Consider the following 12334-nt stretch of genomic DNA (forward strand, 5'->3'; position numbering starts at 1 on the left):
ATTGGAATGAAATGAGGCTGCAAACCTGCCCACATCGAAACCAAACATGCCCTACTTCTGAGCGAGCAGAATTGAGGTCATAAGAACGGGTTGCAGCCTAGTTTTTTTTTTGGGGGGGGCTATCCTCAGGAGAACTTCCCTCATCGCGTTGTCATAATACCAAATATTGGTGGTGGTGGTGGTGGTGGGGCCGGGAAGAGCGCCCACAGATCTAAAGAAGTCATATTAGTGTTAGGCAGGCTTGTTTCCCTTCTGCAGCCACGAAGCAATCGAAACTGGGATCAACTTAGTCCCAGCAACGCAAATCGCCTCAGAAATAAGTCCCTGGTTAAATGCACCCAGGACTGCAGCTTCTGCGTTGTTGCGGATAGCGAGCCCTTAAGGCGCGTCTCCCACGTCCGCGCCTTCCCCGCTTCTTTATCAATGAGGCGAAGCGGAGGGGGAGGGAGGAGGGGAGCAGCAGCGAGCATGTGCAGAGTGCCTTTTCCACAGGGCTCTGCCAAACAGCGAAGAGCGAGGGCGGTCGCCCTCTTTCGTATGATACACGCATACATACATACATACACACTGTACTTAAATATAGTACAGCAATACCTAAAACCCCCAGCCTCTAGAGCGTCTGCCCTTGGGAGAACAAGGGACACGAAGCACGTTCACCACCAACGCGCCGCCGTCCACACACACGAACACCGTTATTTCGGCAAGGTGACGTCCCCTTGTGCCGGGAGGAAGGCGCGCGGGGTGGGGAGGTGGGCGCTGCTAAAAAGGAAAATTAATGCGGGAGAACGTGCGAGAGGGCGCGCGCGCCTGTGTGTGCAGGAGAGAGATGTGAAGCGGGATGTTGTGTCTGTGTGCGCGCGCCCTCGCGCGTGTGTGTATGTGGAGGAATCCGGCGCTGCGCGAGAGCCTTTCCTGCTTTTCCCGCGTGCTCGCTCCGCGCCCTCCTCCTCCTCCTCCTCCTCCTCCTCTTCTTCTCTCCGCCCCTCGCCCTCCCCTCCCTCCCCTCCTCGAATATCGCGGTGCCGGCGAGCGCGGCGCTGTAGTCGCAGCTCCAGAAGAGGCGGCGGGCGCTGCGGGAGGAGCCGCACAGGATTACTTACCCAGGCTTCGCGGCTGCTTCTCGTGGAAGTGCTGGTGGCTCAGGAGGGGGGGAAATAAAACCGGAATAGAGCGCGCCGACGACTACGGCAGGTCGGTGGCCGAACTAGGGCGGGGGGTGGGGAGTTTCTGTCAGGGGGTCTAGAACAAAATGGGGGGGGGGGTGCAACGAACTTTTGCAACGAACCTAGTGGGGGTCTCCGCCCAGCCCAGCCTGCCTTGGTGGAGGTGGGGGGTTCTTCTTCGGTCCGCGTCTGCCGAGGGAGTTGGGAACAAGGGAGAGTTGGGGTGTGGGTCGGGATGTCACGTTTCCTAAGCGCCTCAATTTGCTTTCTTTAAACTTTGGGAGCGAAGTTTATTTTTGGGGGGTGGGGGTTGTCTTATGGTGGTATCGATGCCTGCCCAGGCTGCTTTCAGGTGGTGGGAAAGCTGCGAGACGTTTCGGCGTTCTTCTTTTATTTCTGGTGCTCTCTAAGCTTCTTTCTGCTTAATTGTTGAGACAGGGCGCTGCTATATTATTTGCGAGGCGCCAGGCTCAAGTTTTTGTGTTTATTTCTTCCCCGTCTCCTCGCCGCTCTCTGCTTGGTCCCTTTTTATTTATTGCCGGCATCATTTCCGAATGCACAAAACAAAAAGCCAGCTGTCACCTTTCCTCTTCTGCTGCTGTTCGCAGCAGCCTCCTTCTTTTTTAGCTCTGAGACGCCAAGTCGACGAAAACCTTGCATTTTGTGGGGTGGAAGGAAGACTCGAGGGGTTGTTCTCTGAGGCGCTGTCTGTCTGAAAGCAGCTCCCCTTGATCCTCCTGCCTCTCCCTTTTCTCCATTGCTGTTACTTCGTTTGTAAGAACAAACTCATTGTAAAAACAAAACACAAAACAACTCTTTGTACTGTATTAGTTTGATGGGATGGTAAGCAGAGAGCAAGTAGGCACCTCTGAGAGCAAACAAAAGTTCACTCCTTGTGTGTTTGTTTGTGGTGTGAGTTGTGGCTTCTTAAAGACTGATAGATTTGCAGTGCAAGCCCCTAATCAGAAGGAAGTGTTTATAAGGATTGCAGCCTTATTGTGGTACAAGCTTCCATGGAGTTGGAGCCCACTTCATCAGATGCATAAAGTGTTATTTAGTTGTAAATAATAATAATATGCAAGCTTTACAGCTCTGTGCTTTCACAGAGTGCATTCCTTCACTCCTGTGCTCATAGGAGGAAGCGGGACGAGGGAGGGAGGGTGGGTTTCTAATGTGCCCCCAAACTAAAATGGGGACAGGATATCAGCAAGGCAAAATCTCAACATCAATTGCAGTAAAAGAAATGAAGGCAGAATAATCCACACGAGCCCCACCTGGCGCTATATTGCTCTTGTATAACAATATTGCACTTAAAGCGGAAGGGGGGGAATCTGTTTTGGAAGTGTAGATATTATCAATGATTATTACAGAGGGCTGTCAATGGCTCACACCATCTGCATTACTCATGGGATTTTATTGTTAAATCACCTGTAAAACAATCACATTCCCCGTGTCTTTAATTTGTGTTTAAATGTTATCTTGCAGTACTGACTGCATTCCCTAAAAACCATTTTTTAAAAGAACCACCCCTGACATTTGGAGCTAGGAAAAATACTGCTCCATTCTCCTGTGGTTCTCCTTAGCAGCATGAGCAATGGAAGATGCTAATGCTGCTCTCTTCGAACCGATCTATAATGTTAGCTTTACTGACTGAATATCTTTTTTTGCTCTCACTTTTGTGAGCACTAGGGGTCAGATGGTTTCTGCTGATTATTAAAAATGAGCTTTCATTGAGCATTGCTTTATTTGTAAACTAAAGTGTTTGATTTATATAATCCAATTAGAAGGGTGACAAAACTACAGTCTCCCTCTCTAACAACCCCCAGTCAAAAAGATTCATTGAGAGTAAACTTGCTTTGCTTCATATTTCCAGTTTATAAACAATAAATTACATCAGGGATCCTCTTGAGACAAAAAAGATTTCATGCTTCATAGTTTGCTCTTGGTAAGGGATTGCAGATGAATAGGTGGTCACTATTAAAATATCAATTAATCTTACTGGATCATTTAGATTGGCAGGTCATCCTGCCATTCTAGGGCTATTCTCTATAACACGTCCCTTAATGCTTGGTACTTTTAATTTTGAATGTATTTGCCGGTCCATTTCTCAGTGTTAGATACTGTGACTTAGACTTACTGATTTATCACTCTTGGTTCTTTTGTGGCTGCATTTGATAGGGTGGTTCTGAATTCCTGGATTGAGCAAGAACTGGCTTTGATGTTGTTTAGGTTGCAGTTTGCAGCCTTAATACCAATTTACCTTGGAGTAAATTACAGTACCATTGAACTAAAGAAACATGATTCTAAATAGACTTGTACAGGATTGCACTGTGTTTGTTTTTACCAGTTGACTTGACCGCAGACATACTGGTATATTACATCTTGCTTTTTTCCAAAGTCACAGAGTGCATACTTCTCAAGAAGAAAGTCCCAACTTCAGTCCCTGGGGACTGCATTGAAAACTATATTGTATAATATGGCTTGGAGAATCCCCAGTCTTGGAGAGCCACTGCCAGTGGAGGGTAGACAGTACTGGGCTGTATGAACCAATGATCTGATTTTGTAGGTGGCAGCTTCTTGTATACACAGATGGTCAGAAAGACCATTGGATACCATTTTTTTGCATTCAACGAGGCTTGTAGTTTAATCCCTTTCAACAGCATGTGATAATGCTGGCAAATGCAGCACAAGCTGCGTTACCCAATTTTGACTGTTGTGGCTGAAGTTTTATGGGCACTTTGGAAACTTGTTATAAAAGAAATTTGATTTCTGACTGAGATGCTTGCATGCAGAGTTTCAGATAAGAGTGACTTTTTTAACGGACAAAGCCATAAACAAGAAATAAGGATTTATAACAGAGCTTCTCTCTGACGTTTATGGCACTGCAAATAACATTTCTGAGATGCATGCAGACAGGTGTGGAAATGTATTCATTATAAACGCATCTTGGTTTCAGAGGCACATGAAACATGATTTAAAAAGGGTGTTTGACAGAATTATTTAATAGAAGCTTGTAACATTTAGCTGCAGAAATCCTGATCAATTCTGGATCTCTAAAAAGTTCCACTTCCTGATAGTCTTGGTCACAACTAGATTTTGCATTTTTGTCTTGAGGGCAACTGATGTTCATACTTTGACATTTCAGAATTTTGAGATTCCAGATATGCTGGAATCTAGGCATTATATCTTCATTATATTTTCACTAACTATTAAGCCTTTATATGGCACAAACAGCATGTATCTTACGGTCATGCAGAACTAGGGAAGGAAGCCCCCTATGGAATATAAATAGAATAACTTTACACCCCCCCCCAATTAGGCATTCTTAGAAATTTAGCTATATGATTTTTTCCCTAATGTAAATTTCTGAACAGAATACCCAATAGACATGGGCATAACTTCAATGTTGGGCAATGTTGGACCTGTGTGAAAAAGTTCCAGTAGGATTGTACTGTACTGTATCAGATCTGAAGCTGAAACTTATTTAAATATTGATATCTGACTTTCGGTTTAATTTTTGAAAGGTTACTAATAAAGAAACGCCTATTATTCTCTTGTCAGGACAAAGCAAGTGTAATAAAAATTTTGTTTGGGAAAGACAGTAGAGTTAAATTTTGTATTGTGTTAGTCAGGCATGTATGAAAAGAAAACCACACATCATGCAAATACTTGTATATGTGCTTTTCATGTTCCTATCTTGCCTGGGAAGGTTGTGTGCTTATATATGGAAGATTTCACCTTTCACCATCTCTTTACATCATTGCTTTAACATGAAATATATCAGTATTGCATGCGTGGGTTCAGTAGCGTAGGAAGATAGGGGCGGTGGGGGTGCGCCGGCCCTGGCAGCGCGATCCCAGGGGCGCCATAATGGCTGCCCGCCCACGCTGGGCATCCTGCCCCAAAACACGCGCCATGTCCCTGGGGGCAGCGCACCTGCTCTCCACCCCTGGTGTGTGACTTGTCCTATCTGTGTAGCCCAGGAATAGGCAACATGGTGTCCTCCAGAGATGTTGTTAGACTTCAGTTCCCATAATCCTTGACTATTGGCCATACTGTCTGGGGCTCATGGGAGTTGTAGTATAACAACATCTGAGGGCACCATGTTGACTACCTATCATTTTTGTCTATTTTGAAGTGAGTTGTTCAAAACCCAGTATGCTTTGAGAGAAAGCATGTAGAGCATGTTTGGTTGTGAATGAAGAAGAAGGTTTGTAGCGCTGGATCAAAAGACCTGCTCTACAAGGTCTGTAATGTTCTTGTCTGCTAATGTTTCAAAGAGGCACTGAAAAGTTCTCTTTAGAGTCACCTTTGTATATGTCTGGTTGATTAGATGAAGCCTGTAATTTCTTTTGGATCAGGGGGAATTATCAGAAGCTGGTAGTAGCTTCGGGAGTTGTGGCACTTCCCATGGAATTTGGAGGACGAATTACTACATTTAGTGTTATACCTTCAATTTGTATCGCCACTGTAGGCCTGCTCAGAAGTTTCCAAAACCTAGAAGAACAAATTAGACAATCCAGAAACCCACTGTGTTTTTAAATTTAATCCAGTAAATCTAGGGTTGCCATATTTCAAAAAGTATAAACCAGGACACCCTGAAAGTTCATGAGCTTTTTTTTTAGGAAGATCCCAAAATTGTTGAACTTTTTTATTAAAAAAATTGTTGTACAAAAATGCCCAAAACCTTGTGATTTTTTGATTGATTTGCCTAAGATGCAGGACAAAGTGCCACATTTAGGAAATTCACCCCGGATGTTATTTGTACCTTTGAAATTGTATAATATGGCTTGGAAAATCCACTGCCAGTTGAGAGTAGGCAGCACTCGGCTGTATGAACCAATGATCTGATTTTGTAGATGGCAGCTCTAGTAAATCAAATTATTCCTGAATCAGAATGAACTGGAGTCCGTGATCTCTAACAGAAAGACTCAGTTTATAACTGAACGCCGTATCCAGCTTCTGAAAAAGAAGCCTGACTTGGAGATCCTTGGCTTGATAATGAAACGACAGCTGTTGATAGCTTTTCAAGTTTGGTAGTTTACACAATTGGTAAATGGAAATAGGGGCTAATTTTTAAAAAGAGTTAATGCATGTTTCAAAAGCAACATGATTTAGCATCACTATCACCTTGTGGTTAATCGGAGTAAAATGAGACTTGAGTCAACCCTTCCCAGTGATAACACTTGATGGCACTCTCAGCAAGAATATCACTTTATCTAACCAATTACACAGTGCAACCATCATGTTTGGCATGGCAGCTTTTGAGCCATACACTGCATACATAGGTAGTTATTGAAAGTATTTCTTGGTAGGAGATACTTGCATGACCACTTCTATCTATTGCCTTTATCAATTCTATTTCTGTCATTTTTGAAATGCCAACAAAATAATAATTTTAAAAGAAATGATGCATTGCAGCTTGTTATTTTTTTAATAAAACCATTATGATTTATATGTCTATTTATTCCTGTATTTTCTTTTATACATTTAAATACCACTCTTCAACCAAAAGCTTCACAGATCAGTTTATAAGGGAATAAAATAACAATAGCATTGGTGTAAGCTTTCACGCAAACACAAAATCAATAAAACCAGAAATTAATACTGCAGATTACAGTACCCAACATTTTAAAAGGCTGAGGGGCAAAAGAATATATTTGCAGCTTCTGTGTTAAAACTGGATCTAAAGTTCGTCTGAATTGGATCTAAGTAATGCATCATGCAGAAACTTTTGAAGCTGTGTGGCCTCCACTCATTCAAGCAGTTTGCCTATATTGATTGATACACTGGTTGATAGCTGCTGAAATTCTCAGAATCCAGGGAAACTTCCCGGGTGCAGACTCACAATAATCTCTTGGAAGATATGATATATCTTCTAATACAATTATCAAAGATTAGGTGGTAGATTCAGAAAATTTGTCCTACATAATTAAAAACAACATTAAAAAAACCCTAAATTTATTCCTTGTTTCTTCAGTTCTCTGGCATTTCCAAGCACCCTATTTACTCCCGTGCACTTTCTGGACCTATAGGACATAGCTTGGGCAGTATTACATGTTACCTAGTAGTTCTGAAATATGTTCATTAAAAACAACAAGAAAACCTTAAAATAGAAGTTGCATTTAGAAGAAATTCTGATGTATAAAGCTAACATATAAGAATCAACAAAGAAAGTAACTGAGTAACTGATTTGCATATTTTGAAATGATTCTTTTCTACTGTTTTGTTACTTTTTTGCTACTTTGCATTGTTCCTTGCCTGCAAAGGAAGTCTCATGAGAGACTGTTAGCTCCCCCTTCCATGCCCAGTGCTGTGAAATAATTTGCAAATGGATTTATAGAACAAGAATTTGTAAAACCCTTTTTCCAGCCTTAGGTCAGATTTTCCCATTTGTTTTGTGGTTACAGAATGAATGGGAAAGGGAGGTTTTAATGATAAGAAGAAAGCAAACTGTGCAGAATTCAATTGTTCGCTGTTTTCCTATTTCCAAAGAGCATTGTGACTCTTGATTACTACATCGTGGGTTGAAGTTGGTCAGAGCAACAGTCTAATATGGATTCTGTAAGAACAGGGAAATGGCTTCAATTTGCAGGCATTTCCTTATCAGTTTCTTGATAGAGATGTTTGGGTGACTAATGTAATCTGCCTCTCATTTTGTATCCAAATAGGAGAGGCCCAGAACTACTCAGTAGTATGCATTTGCTGGTTGCAGTAACTTTTGTTGTTGCTGCTGCCTGTTCTGCAATTCATGACCTAAAACGGATCTTTCTATCTTACTAGATGTATTTTGCCGTTTAAGATTGCCTGTTCCAAAAGTTGGGTTGGGAACAGCAGTGGGGCATCTGTTTTACCTTATGAATTGCCATACATCTGTGATGGCAATTCCCTGAATGTACCACGGGGAAATTTGTGCAAATGTCACCTGAGCCCTGGCTATACAGTTCACAATTTGAATCAATTAGATACCAGCATCTTTAAATATTCCCTCCACAATCTTGGCTGATAATGAAGTTGCTCCAAGAAATGAACAGAATAACAAAATGCTCAAACCATTGATTTTTAAAAGTTCTTCATTTAAACTTTTGAAACTTTGTATGCATGGGTGAATTTGAGAAATGCTGAAATATGAGGCTTTATCAGTTTGAAAAAGGGGATGGCTTATTTCTCCCTCCTTTGCATTAATTTATTTTTTACTTAGTTATAATTTTGCTACTATATACAACAACTTCAGTGGTAGCCTTTAAAATTTATGCAATCAAAGAAGAAGCATTTTAGGCATCATATATTTTCTCTACCGTACTTTCTTCTGAACATTGCAACTGGCTCTTGCTAGTGTTGGGGAGGTTTGATACATTGACCTGCAGCTTGGACCTGCAAACAGACCAGCAGTAAGCGCATGGTTGTGTCCAACTAGTTCCTACTCACAGTAGACCTAATAAAATTAATGGATCTTAGTTAGTTATAGTCATTTATTTCAATGGGTCTTCTCTGAGTAGGACTAACATACAACCTAGAGCTAGTAAGATCCAGTTCTCAGTTCACCTTCCTACTGCAGACAATTTCCTATAATTACTGCAGAGTAAGACAATTTCCTATAATTTTTTATATGAAAATTAAAGGGAGAATAACATTTCTCTCTCACACACACATAGACACACAAACACACTGTTCACAGATGTTTTCTGTATATTTTTTACATCCATCTGCCATGCTTATGGCTTTGTTTTGTACAGATTTCACAGTAGTGTAAAAAAGTTCAAAACAAACAATATTAAGCAAATATATCACATTAAAATTAAAAGCATCAGTCAAAATGTTAAGAATAGAAACCACCAGGAACAAAATTAGCAGATACACAATGTGATGCTTTTTTGAAAAAATATAAGTTTTAAGTTGCATTCTTAAAGACAATAAGGAGGAGGATTTATGTCAGTGTGGGGGAACCTGTGGTTTTCCAGATGTTTGTTTATTATTAAATTTATATTCTACCCTTCTTCCTAAAAGGAGTCTAGGGTGGCAAACAACAAGTGATAAAATAATAAAAGCATCTTAAATGTTTTCCGATGCTATTTGACTCCAACTCCCATCAGCCCCAGCCAACATGCTTATTCATTAGGGATAATGTGTGTTGAGTCCAGCAACATCTGAAGCACCACAGGTTTCCTCATTGTTGTTTTATGTGCTTCTCTTATAAGAAGATTCCAGAACATGGAGTTGCCACTGGGGAGGCCCTGCATTTTTATTGAAGATTATTGCTCCCATGTTCACACATGCAGAAGAATGGCAAATCGAAACATATGATACTACCTTATATTGAGTCAGACTTTTGTCCCATCCAGGTCAGTACTGTTGACACTGGCTGGCGGTGACTCTTCAGGTTTTACCAGCCCTACCAGGAGATGCCAAAGGCTGAACCTGGGACCTTCTGCTTGCAAGAATACCTCCCAGATAAAACACTGACCCATCCCCAAGTGAGAATGAAGTGGAAAAGTTTTGATGTCATAGAGTGGACTGTGTTATTTTGGGTGGTGAGTGGGGGAAATTGACACTTTCAAATTATTTCATATGTTAAAAATGCTCCATATACAGTCATACCTTGGTTTAAGTACGCTTTGGTTTGAGTACTTTCAGTTTAAGTACTCTGCCGACCTATCTGGAACAGTTTAATCCCCTTTCCATTACTTTCAGTGGGAAAGTTCGCTTCAAGTTAAGTACGCTTCAGGTTAAGTACGGACTTCCAGAACCAATTACACTTATACTTCGGGTTAAGTATGCTTCAGGTTGAGTACTCTGCGGACCCATCTGGAACGGCTTAATCCACTTTCCATTACTTTCAATGGGAAAGTTCACTTCAGGTTAAGTACGCTTCAGTTTAAGTACTCCGCGGACCGTCTGGAATGGATTAATCCATTTTCCATTACTTTCAGTGGGAAAGTTCACTTCAGGTTAAGTACGCTTCAGGTTAAGTACAGACTTCCGGAACCAATTGTGTACTTAAACCGAGGTACCACTGTATATATTTATATATATAAAGGTTGGCTTACTTTCCTTAAACAAGGAGATGAGAGGTTTTCTACTTCTGGGGGGAGGAATACCTGTAGTGAGCATGAGGTATGCTTGAACCTTCTGAGCACTCCAGGTTTCCTGGTAGGGGCAGGTGAGGAGGTCCATAGACATGCTCTGATAGATGGGTATTCTGGTTACCACCAGCAGGTAGCATGGTAGGAGCAGAAGGTTCCACTGGACCTCTGGCTGACTTATTTAGATGCCCAGAGAGATTGTGAGGCATACCTAAAGCTTTCAGTCCTGCCAGACTTGGATAGCCAGAGTACTCATGGGAACAATCCTATGCATTCTGTCCTGCCCCAGGCATGGTTTGTCAGTTTTTGTGCACCTCACATTTATTGTGGGCAGTTGCACAGGGTTTCTGCCTAAGTTAAAAGTGAGGAAACACCCTGCCATGTAATTTAAATAAAGGAAACCAATCCCTTTTCCTCCACCAAAGGCATGCAATATTTTTTCCACGTCTTGTTACTTTGCTGTGGATCCTCCCCCCCCCCCCTTACACAGATGACACAACAAAACAACTGAGCTATAAGTATCAGACAGGCTCTTTGAAGAACTGAAGCTGTTTTGTGGGATGTTCCCAATACTTTTCTTGTCCATCCCCACAAATAATAACTCTACCTTTTCTTTCTTTCTTTTTTCTTTTTGCTATTATATACTTTGATTCTTAAAAAAACGACAACCCTGAAATGCAAATTGTGACTTTAGATTGCTAGCTGCAGATATTCTGTGCAGACATGTAATACAATGAAATCTTTCTTGGTAATTTAATATGAATTGACTGAATCCATTCTCCCCCCAGTTTTTACATAATTGTGTTAGCTATTTATGGTTATTGGGTCAGTTTTCCTGAATGTGATTAATATAAAATAAATAAGCAGACAGAGTAACAGAACACTATTAACAATGGTTATACTTTATGCATTCATGAAAGTATAATCTCTATATGACTAAGCTCTTCTGCACTTCGGAATATATTAATTTTAATACATTTAATGTTCTTCAGCTTCTCATTGCAGTGTGCTATACAAGGACATTTTCTTCTTTTGCATTTGTACTTCATAAATTTGTCACCCTTTGTCATGGTATCTAAAATCTTTCTTGCAACCAAGTCCAAAGCCAAGATAGAAGAGTTAGTTTCACCATTTTTGTCAACGTACTTCAAATGCTGCTGGAGGTGATAGCCAAAGCACTATGTGCATGTAAACTGCCCTTGTGTGGTAGCTAATTTTTAACATTAAGTTGAGTTGCATATATTATGTATTTTGAGGACTATTTAGGTACACACCTCAGCTAATATGCAGGCAGGCTAATTTGTGTGACTGCAATCCCATGCACACTTACTTGTGTATTAAGTCTCATTGAACGCAGTGTCACTCCTGTGCAAATGGGGCTATAAGATTCCTGCAGTACAATCAGATGGGAGAACTGGGTCCAAAATTAACAAAATGAATTTCAGTAGGGTCAAATGTAAAGTTGCACACTTAGGCAAGAATAACCAGCTGCACAAACACAGATGGAGGACACCTGGCATGCCAGTAGTACATGGGAAAACAATCTAGAGGTCTTAGTAGACCACAAACCTGACATGAGTCAACAGTGTGATGCAGAAGCAAAAAAAGGTTAATGCTGTTCTAGCTTGCATCAACAGAAACATAGTGTCGAGATCAAGAGAAGTAATAGTACTGCTCTATTCAGTTTTAATCTGACCACTCTTCTGGATTACTGTGTCCAGTTCTGGGCGCCACAATTGAAGAAGGATATTGACAAGCTGGAACATGTGCAGAAGAGGGCAACAAAGATGATCAAAGGTCTGGAAACCAAGCCTTATGAGGAACAGTTGAGGGAACTGGGTATGTTTAGCCTGGATAAAAGAAGACTGAGAGGAGATAAGATAGTCATCTTTAAATATCTGAAGAGCTGACATTTGGAAAATGGAGCAAACTTGTTTTCTCCTGCTGCAGAGGAGAGGGCCCAAACCAGTGGTCTTAAGTTACATGAAAGGAAATTCTGACTAAACATCAGGAATAACCTTTCGTCAGTGGAACGGACTCCCTCAGAAGGTGGTGGACTCTGCTTCCTTGAAGGTTTTTAAGCAAAGG

At 41.3% G+C, this 12334-nt stretch overlaps 1 protein-coding gene across 1 annotated transcript in view; it reads left to right on the top strand.

Moving 5' to 3' along the window:
• The first annotated feature begins 865 nt into the window (after positions 1–865).
• The window catches only part of CNTN3 (contactin 3), a 181673-nt gene continuing 170204 nt past the window's right edge, over positions 866–12334 (top strand). Inside the window, exon 1 of the mRNA XM_035106611.3 lies at positions 866–1191. The gene's annotated coding sequence lies outside the window, so the exon portion shown is untranslated. The remainder of the gene's footprint in view (positions 1192–12334) is intronic.

The sequence above is a fragment of the Zootoca vivipara genome, chromosome 2, assembly GCF_965207765.1.
Source record: "Zootoca vivipara chromosome 2, rZooViv2.hap1.1, whole genome shotgun sequence".
NCBI classification, from domain to species: Eukaryota; Metazoa; Chordata; class Lepidosauria; order Squamata; family Lacertidae; genus Zootoca; species Zootoca vivipara.